The 22,678-nt window shown below is 39.6% G+C and overlaps 1 protein-coding gene across 4 annotated transcripts in view; it reads left to right on the top strand.

The window, feature by feature from the left end:
- LOC124212668 (serine/threonine-protein phosphatase 4 regulatory subunit 1) overlaps positions 1-22,678 on the top strand; it is a 136,688-nt gene that overhangs the window by 50,357 nt on the left and 63,653 nt on the right. Inside the window, exon 2 of one of the 4 annotated variants that reach the window (XM_046612983.2) lies at positions 2,647-3,155. The exons of the other annotated variants lie outside the window; for them this stretch is intronic. The gene's annotated coding sequence lies outside the window, so the exon portion shown is untranslated. The remainder of the gene's footprint in view (positions 1-2,646; positions 3,156-22,678) is intronic. 4 annotated transcript variants of the gene reach the window in all.

Genomic DNA, 22,678 nt, shown 5'->3' with positions numbered 1-22,678 from the left:
CGACAAAGAAACTAAAACAGACAACGAAGAAACGAAACGTACAGAGAGCATGTAGAAAAAATAAAGAAATGAAGGGATACAAATTGAAAAGAAAAAAAGGGAAACAATTTTTTTTTTTTTTTTTTTTATCCTCTTATAAATATGGGAGGAAGAAAAAAAGAAAAAACCGAGAACCGCGCGCCGCATGCCGAGTGACGTATTTGCCGACGACGCACGGATTTGCGCAGTTCCGAAGCGCCAGGCGACAGCTTCAAAGCGTGCGAACCGCTCGTTCGTTCTCTTCTCCTTCTCCTCCACCTTCTCCTCCTCCGCCTCCCTCCATCTTCTTGTTTTCCTCCACCACCTCCTTCTCCTTCTCCTTCTCCGCCGACGCCGCCACCGCCGCCTCCACGTCGTTTTGTCGTCGCATTAAGTAAAACGTGTCTCGATTCCACCGCGAGGTTCCGATCAACGATCATAGTATTTTATGTATATTATACGTTACGTTACACGCCTAGAGAGATTCGCAATCCGCAGAAACGCGCGTGGTGCAAGTGCAGTGACCTCGGTGTCCGACTGTGTACACATATTATTATTATGTAACGTGAGTAAGTGACTTGGATTATAATAATAATCATCCTTGATATATTAGGTATAATAATGAGGATCACCGCGTCACCTTTGATTTTGTCGATATTTTACGAATAACGATAAAAACAACAACAACAATAATAATAATAATAACAACAGTAATTATAAATTGTCGGTAATAATGTCGTGATTGTTGTACTTACGTATATTATCATTTTCGACTCGTTTCTTCGCGCGCGGATGTGTCTGTGGTTGTGTTTTATATCTGTGTATTATTCACAGGAATAACATATATTGATACGTATATACGTGTGTGCGTGGATGGATGGTATCATTTACAAAACGTACAGGCCTTACATACACCAATATTACCGTGAATCTGAGTAATTTCGGAATGAAATGAAAATCAATGCGGGATAACCGTCATGCAATTATGCTTATAATTTAATAATGTCTATTATTGGCATCGTACCCGTCAATGTATGTAAGGAAAAAATACATTCATTCGTTCATTTCTTCACTCGTTCAACGTGCATACAGCCATCTACGTAAGACGGGCGTCGCATCCATCCATGCCTTATACCCTATCATCCTAGCGCGGAACTCTATATTACGTCAGATTGCGAGATTCTAACTACGGAAATATACACGCCGTCCTAGGTATATATATACACATATATACGTGTGTGTGGGTGTGTGTGTGTTTGCGCGTCGAGGCGTTGGTATATATAAATATGTGTAATGTGTATGTATACAGATGTATATAGAAATTCGACGGGTTGCGTTGCTCGCGTTTGACTGTATAATAAAAACTGTTTAGTGTTTTTATTATACATTTATACGTACGCATTCATGTCGGGTATTATGTTTGTATATTGGATCTATAGATGGTCATATATAGAACGATTTAAACTCTGCGCTGAACCTGCACCTTATAGAACTTACGGTGTATATATATATATATATATATACACATATGTAAACGTACATAGATGTAGGTATAAAACTTGAATCGTATAGGAGAAGAGTAAAAACGAAAGGAATGGAATAACGAAAATGAAACGATAAGCCCGAGTTATGTTAAATACTATATTATTAATATGTATATCGACAGCTATTTTCTCACCGAGCAGTAATCGACAACATATTGTTGTACGATATTATATCCTTAGGTATAAACGTATCGCGTATTATGTTGCAAGGCCAAAATCTATCGCTTGTATAATATTGGGATTAGGGGTCAGAGTGTGAAAAAAAAAAAAAAAAAAAGAAAAAAAGGAGAAGAAGATATCAACATATTGACGGTAAATACTGGTTATCCTCGAAAATTTGCTGGTTAGTTTTGCAGAAAGAGAGAGAGAGAGAGGGAGAGTGAGGGAGAGAGAGAAATAGATATAGAAGGGGGAAAAAATGGACAACGCTGGTAGACTCGGTGTAAAGAAAACTATATACTTTGTAGGTTAATTTTTTTCTTCGTTTTTTCCTCCCCCTTCTTATGTACATTCAAAAATATCTCGTTATATACATATACATATATGTATAGGGTTATATAGTATATAGGGTTTAGTGTAATAATAATGATAATATATCGGTATACATCTACGCGCGCGTGTGTGTGTGTATATATATATATATAGATACGTGAGAGACGCGCCGCGTGGGTAGAGCGCGAAACAAACGAATGGCGCGTGGCGCGGCGTTGATACCAAAATGGCGGCCTTAAAGAAAATACACGAGATATGCCGTCGCGCGCGGGCTGTAGTCACGCCGTTTCCTACGAGTTGATGATCCTAGCCGTGTACCAATTCGTACACGCACGTATGTATGTGCGTATGTATGCGTGCAACGCCACTTGCATCTGTGAATTTTTACGTACGCCGTGTTGCCGTATTCGTACGGAAGTGTAATGTACTCGCGCAGGTGTGCGCATTATGCCTGAAATCGGTGTGCGGTCGGCGAATAAAATGCCCGTGTGTTTCTTAACTTGCGTGTGTTCGATTTTTTTTTTTTTTCTCTCTCTTTTCTCTTTTTTTTCACGAATCTCCGCGGTGTGATATTATTACACAGAAATTGTAGATCGGAAGCAAACTGTAAACGATGACAAACGTTGAATGTAGAATAATGATAAACTATGATGAAAATAAAAATGGAAAAAACAATAAAATGTGAATAAGAAGACGAAAATGAAAAACTTTACCCCTGCGATTATTTGAAAGATTGTACTTGTGTAGGGTAATTATTGCACTTGATTAATTAAAACGGCGGTTATTCGCCAGCGAATATATTTATATACGTTTAAAATTATTAATTCAGTGCCGTTGTAGAATTTACGTAAAAAAAAAGTTTTTAATATATTTAATCGTACAGTGCGAATAAAAAACTGCATCTCAAAGTAATTGCGAATGGCAGGAAATAAAAAGAAAAACAAAAAAATTATGAAATTAGAAATTGTCGACGACGGTTACGATAAAATGAGTGCATCGTGTGATATTGTTCACCGCTTATACAGGCAAACTGGTATCATCTACAGCAAAATGGATGATAGAGAGCGGTTTGAAGATCATCGGTGCAAAATAATAATCATGGTAAGAATTGCGTCAAGTTTATTTCTTCGTCGTAACATCTAAAAATGAAGTGTAATATAAACAATGTTCGTTTCTTCTGTTTCTTTTTTTTTTCCCCCTCGTGAGAATTTATAGACTTTCGACAACCATATACTTTTTTTTTCATACTCCTGTTTCTACATTATCTATTTGTCTTTTGTATTATACATTGTTGTAAGGAATATTTCAAATTTCTACTGCAACTAATTTTACGCATAACAGATTTGTAAAATTTCTAAAAATGAGTTCGGATTCCTAATTGCGACAATTTGCCATCATTTATCGCTTAAAAATTGACGAAAATTTCACCTCGCCTTCTTCTTTTTGCACGTTTAAGGGAATGAATGCCTTAAAACTTGGGTTAACTTGTTTTCGGTCTGAATAAAGAAATACTACTTTGATTCTGTACGAATTATTTATCCGACAACGACTGGAGATGCGGCTGACGTGAGAAAATGGGATGCGTTGTTATTAAACTCGTATACAGTATCGATGTCGCATTTTTCTTTTTTTCAGATAGAAAACAAGTTTGCCGAAAGGTTAAGAAATTTATGCATTTTACTGTAGAGACGTTAAGCGGTATAAAGTCCCCCACCACCACTGCCACCATAGTTTCTAGACCATAAAGTTGAAGTTAGTAACGTTAGTTTAACGATGGATGTTCATAAAAAATCGTCACTTGGAACTTCTTAGGATTCTCTAAAATTCAGATAATAAATAATAACAAAGAAGACATGCTTAGATTTTGAAAAGTTATACTTCTTGGAACGTCGTTTGAAAATTGCAAAACAACGATTTTTTTTTCCACGATGCTTCGTTACGTTAACGTTATATTAATAACTTTATTCTTCCTGCAGACCTGTACATATATATATATATATATACGAACGTGATGCAGAGTGAATTTCTAACGACCGAATGGTTCAATGCGCATGCGCTGGAAATTAGAGTGCCGGATGCAACGCGTCGTTTCGTCAGGGCAGCCAACATTTTTGAGGTTACCTAAACCGCGGCGCGACCTCCGATCCGAATTCACGTATGTTGGTCGCCCTGACAAAAGAACGTTGCTATCGCTCTTGAATTTTCAACGCACACGCATTAAACCATTCTCGATCGTTAGCTATTTCACTCTTTATTACATAGTAGTATATATACATAGCATCGTGTCGCGCCTTTCCCTGGTTCATTGATAAAACCGAGACTACTCGCTGTGCACGGAAGGGCTGTTGTTGCGTATATACGACGTACGTACGTCACTGTCGGATGTCTATCTATGCATGCATGTAACGGTCGGCGAAGGGCAAGGGCGGGAGGGGGGGGGGGGGGGAGGGGGAGGAGGGCCTGCTGCAAGCATGTATAGCAGGCTGTTTGCGGTGCAGCGGCAACGAGGCGTCTTCGTCGTCGTCCTTAGTAGTCGTAGTCTATGTTTGTTCAACTCGACTACCGATGCGGTATGCGAGAGCCAGAGAGAGAGAGAGAAGGAGGAAGAGGAAGAGGAAGAGGAGGAAAGCAGCTCACGTAGAAGCATCGACGATCCAAGCGATACACGCAGCTTAACAAGTTACTATCAATGGACGGACTGACACTGCAGGATGACAAGAAGACGAGACGAAAGGAGACGAAATTCGGGGATAACGATAATGCCGCAATGACGAAGATATACGATATACGTATACGTACGCTATACACCCTCACACACCCCGCTGCTACATTAAATCGCTGGGTTTGTGTCTGCATACACATATATCGGATTTTTGACGTAATCGTCGCGCGGCAAACGCTATTGAAACGTTTTATAGGTTTTCTCTCCTCCTTCTTTTTATATTCTTGATCTTTCCTTTCGTTTTTGTATCGTGGCCCCCGTGTACGGCGTACATATATAATATACGCGTGAATATCTATCATTATTTTTTTTTTTTTTGTCATCTTGTTTCATTTTTTTTCATCTCCTCTACTTCTCTCTCCGTATCTCTCATTACTTATGTCCCTGTTTGTTAATGTTTCGGTTATACAATAATGTAACGTCCAACTGTAATCAATGAAACGCGTATTACCGGCTCCGTGTACGGTCCGCGTTTTATTCGTCTATTCATCCCGCCATTGTGATAACTTTCGTACATGCGTGTAGTAATTATTGTAAATACATAATCTGACAATATTCAACACCGACACAAGTGGCTAATGATTGTATACCAGTGTTGTGCATCACTGATATACTTTCTTTGTCAAAAAAGAAACGAAGAATTGGAAGAAGACCGAGTGTAAAAATTTTTCTTTCATACGCGTGTATTAGCCATGTAAAATGACGTCAACACGCAACAACTATCGTGAATATTACACAATGAACAATATTTTGACCCTTGTTACGAATTGCAATTTTCCCCCATACGTATCGAAATTATTTATATATACGGAAACGAAATGCAGGTGTGCCGGAGGTGTGGGTTAATCGGCGGTCATTATCATGAAAGTTTACACGCCGTGTGTAATAATGTTGATCCGTCTCTTAAGTGTAGGCGAGGCGCGATGTGTGAAAGATAAGTAGAGAAAGATCGAAAGGCGTGAGAGAGAAATGGGCGTGTGTTGTGTCGGAAACTGGACAGTAATAGAGATTGATAGCTTGGACGATGTGGACGAAATCGATGCTTACGATACTACCAAGTACCTTGTACCTAAATTGTATCACGCGGCAGCTATTACGTCTAATATACATTCGTACGTTAGGGTGGTTCTTTCTTTTTTTCACTACTCCTTTAATCTTTTTGTCCCAACAGATCGAACTCAAATCGATCCGTCAGAAACGTTTTGAGAGGTCGGAAAATAGAATTTCCGATTTTTCCTTATAAATAACGTATTTGGATGTATAAATTTGTATACAATATTTTTTTATATATATTATATATATAGTAGATAGTAATATAAAATCCCTCCCCCCTCTCGGGAGCTGCTCGATATATATATATATATATATAGAGAGAGGTATTATATGACATCTGGCCGAGTGTCGCCTTTCTCAACGTGTGTCGATCGGTTGTATGGGGCCCGAAATTTATACATGCAGATGGTTATTTATTCCTCGATGCGGCTAAAAATGATTATATTTTTTCATCAACACCATCACGCTTGCCACATGTCGAAGCGAAACTCCTGGATCCTCGCGTTTCTTCTTTAGCTTTACGTACACACCTCGTACGTATCCTTAAAGCCTTTTTTTTTCCACGTAACTACACTTCCCTTAAAACTTGTTCGATTAATTTTACCGAATGCAACGAAATATATCGCAACGTCTCCTTGGAATAATTTTCTGTACATAGAACACGTCTTATATCGTATAAATGAATTGAGTCTGTCGGAAAAGCAGAGAAAAACGAGAACAAAAAAAGAAGAGAAACAAAAAGAAAAAGAAAATTTCTTCCGGCCAAGTCGCTGCAGTCGACAACGACGTGATATGCGGTCGAGTTTGTTGATTTCATAACACGGCTCGACAGGTGATTCTAATTTCTACGGCTCTGTCTGTTGTACAGCCACCTGCGGTGTGCGGTGCGCGGGATATAATATATCCTGTAATTATTATCGCAGGTGAAATTGTGGTTACAGTTTCATACGTTCGGGATAAACAAGTGAGATTAGTCAATTACACGGGTATGCGACCAAAAAACTGCACGGCCTTTTTTCTTTTTTCTGTTTTTTTTTTTTTTTCTCTATACCGCTTCTTACAGATATTCACTCACTGAAAACCGGGAAAGATATACTGAAAAAGTTACATCGCGTCAGGTTTTTTCTTCAACTCGTGTTTGTAGTTTTATTTGAGAGTTAAACTCCCGTTTAATTCGTAAGTTTCCAACAAAGAAGTCTGCTCTTTTATACTCTCGGTGATATTTTTAACTTTCTGTATTTTAAATTCACTTATAAATTAAATTAAATTAAATTTCTCTTATAGTTAGCGGTGTAGTATATTATACTCAATACCTGACGGTTTCTATAATAGTAACGCGTGCGTGCAGCGTGCGTCCTGTAGGTCGATCACGCGTGCCTGGCACCATCCCTCGAACCTCGGTCACCAATCGTTATATATCCACCCTTGCCTTTTTGCCCCCCCCCCCCCCCCAAGCATGCACATTGATTCTCACGCAGCTTAGGTATACGTATACGTGTATGTATGTACAAACCTACGGGCTTTGACGCGTTTTATTTATTTATTTTTTTTTTGTTTTATAAAAACAAACTTTGCAAACTCGTCGAAATTCGCTTTCACTGCATTGCGGAATACGATAAGAAATCCACTCGCTCTGAATCTGAGCCTTTTTTTTTCTCTCTCTCTTTATTTCATTCGTTGGGAGGGTTTTCAATTCATCTACACGGAGAGAAAAATCTGAGAAAAATTACCCTGCTGTTACTAATCGTGATGTAAAAGACACCTAATTGCAGTTTTTATTGATGCATGTTACAAAAATTATGGGTTTTTATGAAAAAAAAATTACTGCCTCGCTTAGGAACTATGTATCTCGGTAGCGCAAAATTTAAAATGTGACGACGCATTTTTCCGATGCAGCACGGTAAGAACTGCATTAGGTGTCTTTTACATCACGATTACAGTAACAGCAGGGTAATTTTTCTCAGATTTTTCTTCTTCTCCGTGTAGATTGTCTGGTGTGATGACGATGGGAATTTTTTTACGCTCATTGAAATCTCGCGGTTACAGATTGAAAAAAAAAAAAAAAAAAAATACATCATTACTTTTTCGATAAAATATTATACCGTGAATATGTAACGAGACCGAAACACGTGTATTAAAGTTAAGTTGAGATACCTAATTATTCTGTAAAAATTAGGGAATTTGTTTCGAATTATTCGGTGCTGATTTTGCGGGTATCTGACAAAAAATTTATCCGAGTCCCGAACAAGGACCTGTACCTACCTACTCTAATATATTTACATCGAAGAAAAATCCTATATACATGCGACAATCGGTTTAACGTGTACAACAGTGAGGAATTTGTTGGTTCAAATTTCGCCCGTAAACGCCAGCGATCGAATATCGTTCATACGGGTATTAAAATATCAATTAATCTTTCATTTCAAGTCCATATTGCACGAATATTAAAAGAATAAAAAAAAAAATAACATCAACACCGGATTTGTCCCATCGATTTATTTCGCTGCAGCAACAACATTAATAAGCTACCGAAGAGAATTTTTTATTCCTTATATTAATCGTTTGTAGTTTGAAAATATGAAACAACAGTTGTTATAATTACGTCTGTTTAAAAAATAAAATATATATATATGTATGTATACTATTCACCCGTTACGTATACGTAACACAACTTTATTGCAAAATGTGCAATTTCATTTTCGAAAATTTCGGTACGATGTAAATAATGTGAAAATAAATTGGACTCGCGATTTCGCAGTTTTATTGCTAACTGCTCGCTTTTTCACCGTTATTTGTCCTGACGTTATTTCAATCTAACGGCTAGAGGGTGCGTCGGAATTTGCGGTCGAAGCTTTTTGAAAGCCGAGGAATCGCGACCGGGATTGAAACTCAACGACAGGCCGCATCGCGAGTAAAAGCTCAGAGAGCTCTGCTGCTGTGGGATCGGCGCCGTATCAATGGCGGATCGCGCATTTCGCCTCTTCGCTATCTGCAGGCATCGTCGTGTGGTATACCTATACCTATACCCACACCTAAAAACTCGGACGTCTGTGTGTGTGTGTATATATAGCTTCGCAAGTCGAGTCCTCGCTGAAGATATTTCTTTACTTCGTTATATATTACACATATATAAGGTACGCGGGCATCCGTGCCCGAAACTTTTCGGCTTCCGTTTGTCTCCGTTGCGTCGCTTACGGACAGACGTAGAATATTTGCGAGAGGAGAGCGGCAAAAAAAATATTAACAGAAATATTTTTCTCGATTTGTTTTTCTTTTCCTTTTTTACTTTTTTTTTTTCTTTTTTTTTTCTTTTTTCTTTTCTCGATCGCGATTTTAAACAGCGATATTTTTATACGCGCGAATAATTATGGTTACCCTATCGAATAGTTTGTACAGCAAACGCCGCGTGTATTTTGTGCTTATAGTATTTATTACCTATATATGTTATAAATATTAAGAGACAGTCGCTGTGAATTTTTCGTAATCAATTTTCATACCTACATTGTTGGGAAAATATAACTAAACTTCATGCCCCGGAAGATTCACTTTATAATTTGTGTTATTTTGTTACATTTCTGTTGGTGAATGTGACACAGAAATTTTTTTAATCTTAACGTCTGAATTGTCTCGTCAGCATTTAATTTGTAATTTTCACTTTATATTTTCACTTAGTCGTACACTAAAAAATGGTTAATTCAATCTAAAAATCTTAGTCGAACAGTTGGAACATTTTTATTCTTTCATGCTTATAATCGTACATTCTTTGTGTATTTTTTATATATATATATACATATATATATATAATTATTTATATATATATCGACGCCTCTTACGAAAACTAGCATGTTTCGGTTATCACCGCGAAAACTATCGTGTCTCGATTAGTGAAATAAGGATTTTTCAAAGATTCGTTCGCTGCGCGGTGTAACAACTGTTATGCATCTTATCGGAGTTGACTAAATCGGTGTTTTTTGGATTTTTGTACACAGAAATACTACACTTTTACTAATTTGCTTTAAAACGTGCTACTTTTCGTAAGTGGCGTCGATATATATATATATATATATATATTAGACTGGTTTGAAACATCGACTATTATTTTTTTTTTTTTTCTCAAAATTCTAGGGGGTTAAAAAACATGCCCGTCAAAAGCGGAGCTGTTAATATTAATATTTAGAGCTGGCTTACGGCAGATTTCTATTATCCATCTAAATAGCATAGGAAATTTTTTTTTTTTTTTTTTTTTTTTTAGAATTTTGTAGCTCACAAACCAATTTCAATCCAATTAAAAAATTTGTTTCTCAAGATATGGAACGGAAAATTTAAAACTACAATGTTTGAAAAGGAATTTACCATTGAAAGTAGAATTGATTTCAGTGAGGTTATTTATCATTGAAAGTAGAGCTTTACAAATTAAAAATTGTTAACTGACTTCCTTCCTCACAGAAAATCACAAACTATAGAATTTTCAAGAAATATTTGATGATATTTAGTAACAAGTTGCAACATTTTGCTCCGAACTAAAAAAAAAAGAAAAAAAAATAGTCGACTTTACCGTAAATTGAACTTCGAGCTTGAATAACTTTGGAAGGAGTCGATTTATCAAAAAATAATGGGAGACACTTTTTGTAGAGTGTTCAATTTCCTATAAAAGTACGTACGAGTCATTTGGATTTATTTATTGGTTTGCGAGTTATAAAATTCGAAAAAAAAACAAAAAAAAAAATTTCCTTCGCCGTTTAAATGGAAAATAGAAATTCTCGACGAGCGACCTCTGAATATTAATATTAAGAGATCCGCTTTCGACAGGCATCTTTTTCACCCGCCCGAAAGTGTTTCAGAGGCGAGTTTGAAAAAAAAAATAACAGTCGATATTTTTACACCAGTCCAATGTGTGTATTACATGTAAGTATGCGTTGTGCGGAAAGTCAAAGAACTTGGCCGGATGATGCATAACTGCGAAGTCAATACCATGTACAAATCGGGCGATAACGAGGTTTAGGAATACTCGGGGGCGTCGTCCTTTTTCCCTCCGCCGGGGAAGAAAGTAAAGAGGCGGAATCGTCGTCGTCGTCGTCGGACGAGCTGCTGGGGTGCGAATCGGGAAGATCGGCGTCCCTGTCATCCCGGTGCGCACTGCGGGGGAGATGACGCCGACGTGAAATTGCTCGACAAAATGAAATTTCAGTACGCCGGAGGCGTGTCTGGACAATCGGGAATCCAAGTGGCCAAAACCAATCTGCAGACTAGCTCGTCAACCAATTTATGTACATTGATTACTTTACTTGCGGGAAATTAAAGGCGATCTCGCGTATCGATCGTTCGATCGTTTGCCGATTTTTTCGTACCTCTGGCCGATCTGATTTCTTTGCACTTTGTTGTCGCGGTGTTTAAAATTATTCGCAGTGTTCAAGTGCGACTTTCGGGACTTTGTTGGGCGCGGTTGAAATTACGAATTTGAAATGCCTCGAGAACGAGGAGTTGCGAATTTTTTTACGCCGAAACTTGAGGGGAGAAATTATTGAAATTTGATCGAAATGTTGAGAGTTTCGAACCGTTCGAAAACCGACGGTCAAAATATACCGATAAGGGGTTAAATCCGACAAGTCAAAGTTCCGAAAATGCGAAAATTTCGCGATCTGTAACATCGAAATTTCGAATGATCCAAGATTTTTGGTTTCATGAATTTATGGCTTGACGAAATTTCACCACTTTGATCTCTCTTTGTTTTGGATTGTCGATATTTTTACGTTCGGAATCCTGATCGTTGTGATTTTCGGTTTTTCTTATTTTTTACACCCACTCGTCGAGTAAACTACGCTGTGTCAGTATATTATAATTTTTGGAATTTTACTCTGTCGAAACTTTATTTTTCGAAATCTTGCATTTTGGAAGTTTGAGCCAACGGTTTTCCGACCATTAGAAACTTTGTTGTTTCAAAAGTTTAATTTCTACACTTCAAGTTTCACACACCAAACATGTAATTCGGAATCAGGCGCTTCCGGAACTTTTCAAGTTCGGAACTTCAACCCGACTTGACAAGGATATTTGCTGTATTTCGTTTTGTTTACACTCAAATTCTCACAAATCCTCCCACTCTGATTTCCGCGGGTAAAAGTCAAACGGCCAAGGTATTAATTTTTCAGAAACGCGAGAATCCAAGACCAAGAATTTCCATCAACAGGTACGGAAATTAGTCGGAATGTCGAAGTGCGAGCAAAATGTAAGAAAAAGAAAATAAAATAAAAAGAATAACTCATGGCATTTTAGAACCGTATTCGAAATTCTTCTATTTCACAAACTGATGTAACGCCAACTTTTCTAACAATACGAAATTCTTTATTCGCGAAGAGCCATTTCAATGTATCTAAAAATTCGATATATCGCGACTTTCGTGAATCGCAACCACTTTACTTTTCAATCCCGACTTCTCATCGAGCACATTAAAAATATCAATCTGCGCGTTTCGTTTTTGATGAAAAAATACTCGAGCAATCCTTTATGACCGTCGAACCGCAACGCTCATTGAGACACGCATTGCTGCTAGAATACCGTGGAAGCCTTAACTAATCCCGATTGGGGGGCGTAATCTTCTTTTCCCCGGTTCTTCCCTAGGGAATCTCGATTATACGGAAGTTACACACTTTACCTCCGCACGGTCAATTTCGACGACGCGATCGGCGCCTATTCGTCTTATCGACTTTACTCTACCGTAAGTTTCAAAGGTCGCAATGTAACCATCTGTCCGTAATGGTATCCAAACGTAGCTGAGGTTGAAACGATAGAATTTGAATCGACCGATTCCCCTTTTGCAAGCCTAGTCGCCTCCGAATTCCCGTGGACAAATTTTTTTTTCGAGTCAAAGACACCTTTTCGGCTTAGAGATCCGCCATTTTGTTATTAGTATCAATGAAAAAATTGCTAAATTTTCTTGAAACTACAAGTAATCAAGCCCTCAAACTCAAATTGCTCCGGGAGTTTAAATATTCTGTAAAAAAAAAAAATGAAAGGAAAACAAAAACCTAACCCCCCTCCCCTCCTCCTTCATCCTTAACAAAAAAGCTCGGCCAGCTTCCTCGTAAATTCAAGGCCCTCGTTTTCTCAAGAAGAAGAAGAAGGTGGTTCTGCTTTGCGCAGGGCACAACGAGCTCCACTCGTGATCCCTTAGGAACGCCGCTCGGCGATACGTACCAAACAAAAAACAGACAACCCCACTCGAGTCCTACAACATACGCATGTAATAACTGATTTCGGTTTCCGTTTCCCCTACCGATTCTCGCCGCAAGCTGTGATTATTAACCCTCTGGCCAACGATCGAACAAACATGCCGCTGCGGGATATCGAACTTTGAAAGTTTTTCTCCGTTATACGGTCTTTTGTATCGCGATTAATTCGGGGAATGAAATTTTTAAATGCTAAACAAATCGTTCCTCAATCGAACCTGGAATTCATTTTTCACACGTATAAAAATTGTTCACAAGTTTTCACAGCATTTTGCAATATGTAACAGATTTCTTTTTATTTTATTTTATTTTATTTTCTTATATATATAAACAATAATTATACTGTACTAAGGTGTTTTGTTTTTTCATCGATCTTTTGTTGGTGTGAGTGTTGTTCGGGGTATAACGTCCAATATGCAGTCGTTATGTTATACACCTATGGAAATAACATTGAACATAAGCCGATCGTCTCCGGCTTTTTACACGTCTCTGGATTAGAAAGAAAATAATTAACAAGGTGCGTTTAAACGATGAATATTAAGGCTCGGACGTGATTGCGGCAGGAGCTTAGCGAAGCTTTCCTTTACAATGACAAATAATTTCATCGAAATCTCACCGTATCAGTAAATAAACAAGCGGCAGAAACGCAACACATGCGCGTGTGTGTGTGTACACGCATAAAAGGAGAAAGGTCTAACGCAGGCATCGCGCAAAACATACACATTACCTACACGTCAGATACACGTAACTACGCTACAAGATACCTCTTACGTAGACGATGATGCCGTGCCGCAGGTGAACGTATGAAGATGGAAGAGAGGAAAGAGCAGAGAGCATGTCAGAGATACTATTACAGCAATGATAATAATTCGAAAGTACAGGCCAGGGTTACGACGTATGCGTGGTACGTACGCTTACGTGCAACAGCTAGAGGATCATCTCCTCTCCTCGTCGTCTCGTACGACGACGACGATGATTTCCGCATGGCGCGTATACGCGTGGTTTGAAACTAGGAAGCTGCGCCTAGACGAGAAGGTCCTTGCCGCACCGACCGACGGAGGACACGAGGACCAGGACAACGACGAGCAGAGGTGGTGGCGCAAGAGCGGGAAGGCGAAGCTGATTGTGAGAGAGAGAGAGAGAGAGAGAGAGAGAGTGTAAGGATGGCGCGTAGTACGAGGGAGAGAGGGAGGGAGGTTTGCCGTTGTCCCCGGCGGTGGCGGGGGAGGGGCGGGGGGGGGGGGGACGCAGAGGTATGCGGGAAACGCTTTCCCTGGTTCCCACGCCGCGGTCTCTCCCCCCACCCCCGCCACAGCCACCGCCGCTCGATGTTGGATCTCGTATCTCGGGTGTGTAGGGAAGTCGGCGGTGGTGGGGGGGGGGGGGGGGGAGGAGGGGGGGGGGGCGAAGACGCCGCCGCCGCCGCGGTCCCCGGTTGTGAGCTCCCGCTCCTGCTCCTGCACAAGACGCTTGCCGCTTCTGCCCGTGGACCGCCCGAGAGACGATGCTGTGCCTGCCTGCCCGCTCTCGCGAGTATCGCGGCGGTGGAAGTAAAAGAGAAGGAGGAATTAAGAGAGTGTGAGAGAGAGAGAGAGAGAGAGAGAGAGAGAGAGGTGCAGGGAGGCGACGCGCAAACGAGAATAGGGACGACGGATTATATTATAGTTGTATGGCTCGTGTGCGTGTGGATATATATACGTATATATATGTGTGTGTATGCATGTACGCCGGAATCTTCGGCAAGAGGAGAGGACCACCCTCGTGAACTTGTGATATTCTTCTTCTTCTTGTTATTTTTTATATTTTATTTTTATTTATTTTTTTTATCGTCCCTGTTTGTTTGTACAACATTAATCCGCAGCCTCGTCAAGTTTTATACCCTTGGTGTTAATTATCGTGCGCGTAACCCTGACGCGGTGTTATTTTTCGCGTCGTTGTTGTTCTTTCCTGTTATTATTGATATTATTACTATCGATGTTGGTCGTTGTTATACGCGTCGTACGAGTGCAAATGTTTGTCGGTATATTTGCCACGTGTGTCACTCGGCAAGGAGTCGGGGAAGAAAAAGAAGAAGGAAACGAATGATCGTTATCCGACGATTCGAGCATAAATGTGATACGCGCTTGTATACTTACGCGAATCAGGTGTAAAACGCAGGTTAGGGTTTGCAGATTTTTACAACGCGCAACTCGATCTTTGTTACAATTAACCGTGAGGAGGAAGTTTTGTTGAAAATGATCGGGAATTTAATTCATTCCCTGGATGTATGCATATGTGTGTATATATGTAGCAAGTTTCGAACGTTTGTGATTCGATGCTGCCTGCGGGGGTTTTGATCGAACGACGACGACGACCCCGACTACACTCGACGGATCCCCCGCGTTGTTCCAACGCCGCCGGTGGCTCGTGTTCCCTTCGTTCTCTGGCTAACTTCACACGCGTGCATACGTACGTGCGTTGACACACGCGCGTAGGTACACGGATACGCGGTCAAAGTAGACACACCTTGGCCGATGGTCATTGGCTCGGCTTCTCTCTACGGACGCGCCGTGTTCCACATAAATATATAATGCACACGCGCGCGCGTGTTGGTACGGATATCCTTGTAGAGACGACACACAACGTCCACCTTGCGAGCGCGGGGTTAAAGACGGAGAAAGAGAAATAAGGCGAGGCGCGGGGAGGAATAAAGGGACGAGGGAACATATATATATATATATGTATACGTATATACACGGAGGTATACCTATACGTAGGTATAACCTACACGGTGCAGGGGCCGCGGCCGCATTCCACGAGTGTCCTCTTCTCTTCCCTTCCCTCCCTCGTCCCGTCTGCCTTCCTCGGAGGACTCGAGGCTGTAGGAGGCGAGGGAAAAGGGCAGGAGGTGTCCCTTCCGTCAGACAGCGGCGCCACCGGCACCGCGCCTTCCTCCTCCTCCTCCTCGTCCTCCTCCTCCTCCTCCTCTTCTTCTTCTTCTTCATCTTCTTCTTATCGAGTCCCGCAGATCTTCGCGCTCATCGAATTATTATACCTACTCAGTTGTGGGGATGTGAAATGAAAATCGGATACAGAGTGCCTAGTTTCCTTTGTACAGGTACTTTAAGGGGGTATTCCAGTGTAGAGGCATGAATTTGAGGTGTTTTTTGAAGTGCTATAAACAAAAAACAAAAAATATTTTTACCATCCATTTTTTTATCAGGCGTTTATTATTATTTCACGATTACAAAAAAAAAAAAAAAACAAGTCAAAAAATACAAAATTGAAAGTGCTATGAGTTGTTGAAGTGGGGGGTACAAAAAAAATGGCGCGCCAATGTTGTCACGATTGCAAGCATTTTCAAAATCAGAAAAAAAAAAAAAAGATTATTAATCTACATAAATGCAGCTATCGTACTAATTAAAAAAAAGTCGAAAAAAAATTTTTTTTTGCCAAATTACGGCTGTCCGAAAAAATAATACGTTTTTTTTGACTTTTTTGGACGTTTCTGAATTTTTTAAAAATAGTAAAAATTATTATTTCGTTATAATAATAGTTCGTGCGATAGAGACATGTATTGAGAAGATTCTCACCAAATTTCAAGTAAATCGGTTCAATAGAACTTGAGAAATCATGTCAACCGTTTTGAAAAATGTAGTTTTGAGAAAAACGCGTTTAAAGTTTCGAGTAAAATTCGTTCCAGCCGAGCCAGTATTGAAGACGTGTCACTAAAATAGCTATATCTCTGAAAATAATTGAAATTTTGACTTGTCCTTTTAAGGACACATTCTTGAAAGGTTAAGCTTTGAAAATATATAAAAAAAAAAAATCGATTTTTTCAAATTTCTACACTAGAATACCCCCTTAAACGCGATGTTGTTACGTGCGTGTATCTACTCCCGAAGACGCTAAGCGGTCATCGTTTCGAATCCGCATTGGGGAAATTCATTCCAATTCTGTTTCACGCAACGAAACGGGAATGCCGCGAGCGTCATTAGCGAGAAATACTAATTCGCAGCCTCCGGGGAATAGTGGGTTTGATTTTATTCGGACGTCGGACGTGTCGTCGGGACGATGAGACGTCCGTCAAACCTGTTTCGTTCGGTATTATTCGCCGTAATACGGATCTAGTGGATACTTCTCTGGAAAAAACAAACAAACAAACAAACAAGATTCGTTAAATATCTAAACAGTTTTAGAATTGAACGAAGCCTGTTAATCGATAGACTAAATTTCATACGAATCAGTCTGTTCGTTTTCGAGTTTACCTGTCGGAGAAAAGAAAAAAGTTGTATTTTTGCCAATACCCGAAAAAATCGAATCGGTTTTGAGTTAGAAAGTATCCAATCAGTTGAGTCTAGATTCATACGTAATGGAAAATTGCGAAAATTAATCTGCTCAAAGTTCAGAGGTTGATTTGAAAACATACGAAACGTAACGCGAAAATCTGTCGAAACCTTGCCGTGAAAACGGGACATAATATATTTCATTTCAAATATAATTGTATAACGAGGACATTTTTTCTTTTTTCTCCGTCTTCTACGAATATATACCCGATGTACAAAAAAGAGCGTGAGAAGCGAAGAAGACAATTATAGAAAATAATAATAACCGTCATGGTAATAAATAAACGAAGAAAAACGAAATATAACGAAAAATGATCGGAAAACGTTTCAGAAACATGTTTATGTGTCCTCTCAGTTCGAAAAAGGTGCATGACCGGCACGGGCTCGGATATAAAGGTACATGTGTATGCGTATATGTATAATACACATCTATACGTATAATACCGCAGCCTTTGGCCCCTGCAGACGAATTTTTATCATTCCTGGCTGGTCTGGTTTGTTTTTTCTTCTCATTTTATTTTTTATTTCTTCTCCTCTCTTTTTCGTTTCGTTTTGTTGCTCGTTTTTTTCTTTCCCCTCTCCTTCCTCACTTTTTTTTCCCCCCCACCTTCCATCGTGCTCGGTTTTTTTTCTTTTTTTTTGTTTTTTGTTTTTTTTTGTTTTTACTCTTCGCGCTTTGTTTCATCGTCGATTCGTATTGACCGCATTTTTGCGCCACGGACAGACACGACGCGATGCTGCTGCTGCTGCTGCTGCTGCACCGCAATGCGTAAGAGAGTCTGCCGTGCGTATACTCTGTGCATACATGTGTGTGTATATACGTATATATAGATGTGTACAGTGGGTATAAGTTTGCTCGTGTGTTTGCAGCAGCGACTTGTGAGAAGAGACGCGCTCCGATGCTGCCGCACGCATACGCGCAAACATTTTGTTTACTTCGCTCCCTGCAGTTCTTTGAAACGAGCGGCACAACCTCCTCTCCTCTCCATCCTCCTCCTCCCCCTCCTCCTCCTCCTCCTCCTCCTCATCTCGTCTCGTCTCATCTCATCTCCTTCTCTCTTCTCCCGCAACGCGTTGTACCTGCCTACCTGCCTCAGCTCGCTCGGCCAACACCCTCGCACATGCATACGTCGTTCGTATCCCCCCTGTTCGTTCTCCTCGTCCTACGATTCGGTTTTCTCGCTTGCACGCGTCTACGTGATACACGTGTAAACGCGACTCGGATGCTTGCGGTTTTCTCTACGCGCGAATACCAACTCTTTCCTCCCCTCCCCTTATTATCATCATTTTTATTCTTATTCCTCGTCTCTTGGTCTTCTTCTTCTTCTTCACCTCCTCCTCCTCCTCCTCCTCCTCCTGCTCCTTCTACTTTCGTCCGTTAAATCCGCAACTTTGCACGGTCGGTAAGTACCCCGTGAGAAACGACCGCGAGATTTTCCCGCTCGTTTTTTATTACAATCAATCAACGAACCAACCAACCAACCAACAGGCACTCGAAATTTTGCACGAGTTAATTTTGTCAAGAGATAAAGAAAAACTTTATCGGTTTTTATACAGTGATATACGTATACAATATTAGCTGCGATCTCCGGATGGAGTTTCAAATTATTATAAATCATTCTTTTCTTATTTTATCATATAATTTATAATCCTTATTACGTGTAAAACAAGCGCGCAAAATAATCACTGTTATATGTACGGAGCGGTGAAATATTTTTGCGAATCGTTGAATGTGCGATTTAAAAAAAAAAAGAAAAGAAAAAAAAGAAACCCTGCATTGTATGAGTAAAACGAAAAATTTTATCGACGACAAATTCATATCACGTATGGACTACAGATCGATTAATTTCATCTCGTCCGATTGAACGCGTTAGTTCGAATCAATTTGTTGTATTGCACGCGATTGAATTCGGGTTAATAAGGATATACCTACCATAACGACCGTGGAATGTATTGAAACTCCCGCGAATTCCGGCTACAATACGAATAAAGTTTTACACATTTGCTAATCGGATGATTAGGACAATTATGTACGACGATCGGTATTATCGATAGCATCGCGCTTTTAACGGTTATCAATATTTTAAGAAACGAGGATATTTTATAGTTTATACAGAAAGAAGATCACCTTTTTTTTTTCTTATTACAATTACGTCGTACAATTAATATTAAACTTGAGCAAGTTTATTTTTTGCTAAAAGAAAAAAAAAAAAAAAAAAAGTTGCTTTTTAAGTGAAATTACATATTATTGCTTGTATTAATTAGAAAACAAATTTGTCCAAGTTGACAATTAATTCAATGATGTGATTTTATGGCGGTTGAAACGCTTGACAAAAAAAAATCGTAATTTTTTTTTACAAGATTTCAACTCGATACCTTGACAAAACTTTTTAAAGAGTTTTAGCTGTCAAAAAAAAATTATACGATACTTTCTTACGTGGAGCGCGTTAAAACTCCCTACAATAACATATATCGGACATTGACGTGTATCGCCTCGTTACCGAGCTACAAAAATTGCAAAACAAGTATAAAATTATTTTCTCCTGTTAATTGAATGAAAAATTCCGTTCGGGAACCGCTATATATAATTATAACGGGCGTCTGATTTCATATTCTATACAATTATTAAACGCGTGACTTTGAAAATAAGGGGGGAAAAAAAAAAACAACATATTCGACCTTTTTTTTTCTGCCAGTCTAGTTATACTATGTCTATAAATACGACTCGGTATGGCGCGCGGGTTCACACGGGGGACAAAACGAGGAGGATATAACTGCATCAGCGGCAGAAATACTCGTGTCCTCTCGACTGTGGTGCATTTCGGAGGAGGATGGAAAGAGAGAGAGAAAGATTTCTTCGACGCATGCAACAACAACGGCAAAGACTTCTTCCTCTTCTTTCTCATCTTATTCTTCTTCGTCTTCATCTTCATCTTCTCCTTCTTCTTCTTCTTCTTTCCTCGCACCCCCCTCCGCCCCGTTCCTTTCCCCAAAGATATATAGCAAGGAGGGAACAAATGAGGTCCTTCCGAGAAACGGGCCACCGACTCGACGAGCCCGGAGCGCCCGAAGCGAGCTCTAGAGGGGTGAGAAACACCCCGGAGGGCGACGACGGCTACCGAAAATGCCGTGAACGTGAAGTAAAAAAAAATTTTTTGAAAAAAAATAAAAAATAAAAAAAAGGGGGGGGGGGAGAGAACTTTGCTTTACCGCACGTATCGTACCGTTTACGCGTCTGTAGGCGACTGCGATACGAGCGGTCGATCGGCGTTTCGGAAAATTTTATAAAATACTTGGGGATTAATCGCGAAACGCAAGAATTTTGTACGGTACCTACCCTGCTTGACAATCGGATGTTGAGGGATAACAAACACCTCGTACACGATATCAAGGGTCATTTTTTCGACATTTATTTTTCAGCAAGGCTCGAGGTACGAGAGTTTTCTTCTTTTTTTTTTTTTTTCTTCTTTCGTAATCATTTTTCTACAAAACGCGGCTTGTGAAAAGAAATTTCTTTGTCTTTTTTTTTTTCTTCCACGAGCGAACACCCGGACATTGCAATTTTCAATCTCTACGCGGAACAAAGAGCGAAAAATATTTTACAGAGGGTGCGAAAATTTAGCGAAGCAATTACGTAGGATTTATCGGAAGATTTTGCATTTTTAATGCGAACGTCGGGTTCGTTCGTACGCGTAACAGGAAAAAAAAAAAAAAAAATATCTGGAAAATCGTAAGAAACGCACATTTTTCTACGGTTTTCGACGATGTACCTGCAAGCTGTTTGAGAAGTGACAAAAATGATACAACTTGTTTCTTGCGAATCGTCAAAAAAGTTGTACAGAAGTTACGAAAGTTTCGGAATTTTTTCACCTTAGATTAAACACAGACTGCTGGATACAAATGTAGTAGAAAAATTTTATCGATATACGAATTCTGAATTCGGGTAATCGATAAAAAATAATTGATCAGGTACAAAGGACCTGTACTTGTATAATAATATTGAGCATTGATCAAAGGTAAGTAGGAACATGCGAAATGTTTAATGACTTGAGCCTGGATAAATATCGTGTATTGAAAATTACAAAATACACACGTACGATACAGGACTAATGGAAAAAATATGGAGTAAAAAATACCAAGCTACTGTCGAGTATTGTAGAATACACTTTATTTTGACACAAACGACGTAACGTTTTTTCCATACTTTAGTTCTTTAAGCCAATATTAGATTTGCCGAAACACATCTACACCAACGGGGCTCTTTAGTTTATAATTGTAATTCAGAGTTTAACTGCATTCGTTTTTCGGATCGCAGCAAAGCGCATCCCTTTGGCAAAGACGCGCTGGACCCGCTAGCGCCAACCAAAACATCCCCCTCGAACCCCCCGTCTTCTCTTCTTTTCTCTCCTCTCCTCTCCTCTCCTCTCCTCTCCTCTCATCCTCGTCGCAAGCCGCGTTCCTTCCTCCCTGCGGGAGGTCGTTGATTCTCGTCGGAGCCTCGAGAGTTCTCCGTCACGTGACCGTCTGCATTCTGTGAGCTTTCTGTGAATGACTTGGGTCCGTGTTTCGTGGTGGACCAATCGGAGGCGGCGCGAAGATGAAAAAGTATGCAGAGAGAGAGAGAGAGAGGGAGAGGGAGGGAGAGGCAGGCGGGCAAAGCCTGGCTATATCGTTATTACAACTTGGTGTTAGATACGTACTTTTTCTTTACCTCGGCTTCGGCTTATTTCCTTGGCTGAATTCTCTCGAATCGTATAAATGTTGAGATCGAAATTAACGTGTAATTTATTTACGTAATTTATCTTGTAGAAAAAGAAAAATCACGTTATAAATCGTAAAAACCAGATCAAAAATCAATTATAGTCGACTTTATACGATTTTTGATCCAGTATATATTTAACGATTCGTACACTTGTCATTTATTACGTTATTTTTTTTTTTTTTTTTTTTTCAACACATAAAGATATATTTTTCTAGAATTTACAAGACAGATCGTGTTGTGAATTACAACGTTGATATCGACCGTAACACCTTACGATTTATCACACGAACGTTTTCGGCAGGTGTAAGACTGCGGTTATAATATGCACGAAAAGCGCGTCTCTTTGCCGTAACTTGTACGTATCATAACCGCTTCTCATTCTTCCTCGCACATATATTACTTGTATAATGGCTCCGTAATCCGCTCTTCGTATATTTTTGTATAAAATTTTATACTCACGTATTAGGTATAATGTGCAACTTCCCAATTGCTGACGAGGTTTCGAGCTTCTTGTATATATTTCGTCCACCGCGTTCAAA

This window comes from Neodiprion pinetum, chromosome 2, assembly GCF_021155775.2.
Source record: "Neodiprion pinetum isolate iyNeoPine1 chromosome 2, iyNeoPine1.2, whole genome shotgun sequence".
Taxonomy (NCBI): Eukaryota; Metazoa; Arthropoda; class Insecta; order Hymenoptera; family Diprionidae; genus Neodiprion; species Neodiprion pinetum.
Note: the sequence above shows the minus strand (reverse complement) of the source record. Positions and strands in the feature narration are given on the sequence as shown.